Here is a 2,638-nt window from a genome sequence, read left to right as displayed (position 1 = left end):
AGTAAGTAATTTGCCTTTTCTGGGATTTTTCTATATAAAATAAAATTGTATCAAGACACTGCTAGATCTATATACAGATATAAAGGTAATGTGGAAGAGTCTCTTGCTCAGTTAAAGCATAAATTCCTTTAGAGTCAGGAATTCAATTATATTGTCCTTTGATCAGGCTAGTAAATCTAGTCTTATAATGAGAAATAACTGTCTTACACCATTAAATAATGAGTATATTGAGGACGCAAAGGAGTGAAGATAGTTTTTCAGAAGACTTAATGGTTCTTATTACTTGGGAAATTTTTCTCAGAATGTTAGACTTTGTAGAAGTATTTCCATCAACATCCCTGAATTTCCAAGCCACTGAAGAAAAACAATTTAGAGATTGAAAAAACAATTTGTTGCCTAATTACCTGGAAATGATTGTTCCTGGAAAAAAAAACTTTAGCCATGAGGTCAGCAATGATTGGTATGGTTAAATTATAAGTTCTTATTTCCTATTACATTTCGTCTTTTTGGTATTATTATAAAGTTTGATATTCTAGATATTCTTGGTATGATTATAAAGTTCAAATTTAGTTCTCCTTTTTAAAGATTAGTTGCCTATTATTAAGGCAAACATCCTGCTTTAGTTACTGTGTATTTCCTGACAATTACAAAGGGCCTCTTTTCATTGTGGAAAATCGCCCTCGTAAACAGGTGAACAATGAAGGATGATCACTGTCACTCATTTGCCACAGTGATATAGGCAGTGGTCCAATAGAGCCCCCTAGTGGTTAAGAAGACTCACTCCTTTTGGATTCCCCTCGTCATTCATTAAAAAACACAGGCTGTCATTTGACTGTTCTCCACAAAATGTCTGATATGTGGAAGCTTTCGCCTGCGCTTTGAGAATCTGCATATCCAGAATCTTTTCCATCTCATTTGAAAGGGCATTTTCTTTTTTGTTTCAAATGCTTGGAATACTGTGAGAAGCAAGAGCCAGTACGGATGTTATAGGTTTGGGCACAGATAGTAGCAATGACAGTTGTGGTCTTTGAGCAACATGAAAAATGGCTGTGTCACTTATAGCCAAGGAAAGGCTGAGGGTCTGATACAAAGCTGGGCTTGGCAGGGCACACCTAAGGAGATGTTAGCATCTTTTTGCCAGAAGGCAATTAGGAAAATGTAGCGTGTAGGAAGCCAATGAGAATTCTAGTTTGGCTATATTTTTACCATAAGGGGGACTTACATTTACCTGAGGGCTATTAGCTCAGTTTAAAAACCTGCAGTACGCTTTCCCCCCACCCCCGCCCCCCTCCACACACCACCACCACCACCGAAAAAAAGCACCTCCGTAGAAATTGGTTTGCTCTTTAACACACTGAGTAAGTGATATTAACTTAGATGATTTTTCTCTTTTTCTGTTTAGCCAAAAATTAAACATCTTTGGAACTCTTATAAGTATGTAAAGTACATCAAATAGAAAGAGACATCAAAAATATGCTGTACCTACCTCTACTGTTTGAACCCATCGCCTGTAGCATTCAGCTGTCAGTCCTCTGCTAATCATTTCCTTTTAAGCACACATGAGACTACTTATATATTTCACCAATGGTAACGGATTTAATATAATACTTAAAAAAAAAAAAAAAAACAGCAACAACAAAAATCGCCTGTGCTCCAGTCCCCCAGGTCTCCTCTTGAGATGTATAAGTGTGATGTTACTGAGCATGAACTGAATACAATGGTCTACAAAATGTGGGCATTATTCCCGTCGTTAATTTGAGTGGTATCAATGAACATGAACTAATTCTAATATATATTATCCCTGAAAAATGTCTCTTTGTTAAATTAGCATTCTCTCATGATTGGCAGGCAATAAAAAAGAACTTTAAACACAGCTCTTAGAAGAGCCTTCATCATCCTAACATAGCTACATCTATTTCCTTCTCTGTCCACAACCATAATGAGGTAAATTCAGTATATTTTATGGTGTTCTCATTGTTCAGAGAGAAGTCACATTTGGAATTTTAATCACACTTGTTCTCATCCTACTCCCCGAGTGGAAAACCATGTCTATTGTAAGGCTGTGGGTTTCATTCAACAAGCCGGAGGAAAGTACGTTGTCCCCAGGGATTGATGTCCCAGCCCCTGAGGCACCACCACCCCTAAAAGAAGCATCTTGCCTGGTGAGCACAAGGGTGCATCCATGTTTTGGGTTCTTGCCAGGCAAGGCCAACATAGTGTTCTGGCCACATCTTCTGCCCATTGCCAGCCCAGGTCTGCTGGGCAAGTAGAAGTGAAGGCCGGGCAGCACCTAGGAAGCAGTGAGTCAGAGCTGGTCAGGGAAGGGGAGGAGAGGAGACAGAGAGGACGGAGAGGTATGAGGCCACCCACTGGAGAACCCCCTCCGCCTCCCCCACCCTCCGCATGCTAGAGACACTGTCAGGTAGAGAAACAACTGGCTGTGGTTTGAGTAACTCCAGGACAGAGATGCAGCTGCACGCAGTTTGTGAGTCCAGTCAATCAATCAATGAGCAGTGACCTAATGGCTCTCGTGCACCTCTCGGGCTTGCTTTAAGTCACCTCTAATCAATCAGAACTGTTGCTGGGATGTCTACCTAGGAGTCTGAAATGACCGAGGGATGAAGGCAGGGCCTGTTCT

General features: G+C 40.5%; 1 protein-coding gene across 2 annotated transcripts in view; it reads left to right on the top strand.

Moving 5' to 3' along the window:
* ANKRD44 (ankyrin repeat domain 44) overlaps window positions 1-2,638 on the top strand; it is a 178,396-nt gene that overhangs the window by 153,613 nt on the left and 22,145 nt on the right. The window lies entirely within an intron of this gene.

The sequence above is a fragment of the Pteropus alecto genome, unplaced genomic scaffold (genome assembly GCF_000325575.1).
Source record: "Pteropus alecto unplaced genomic scaffold, ASM32557v1 scaffold3, whole genome shotgun sequence".
In the NCBI taxonomy this organism is placed as follows: domain Eukaryota; kingdom Metazoa; phylum Chordata; class Mammalia; order Chiroptera; family Pteropodidae; genus Pteropus; species Pteropus alecto.
Note: the sequence above shows the minus strand (reverse complement) of the source record. Positions and strands in the feature narration are given on the sequence as shown.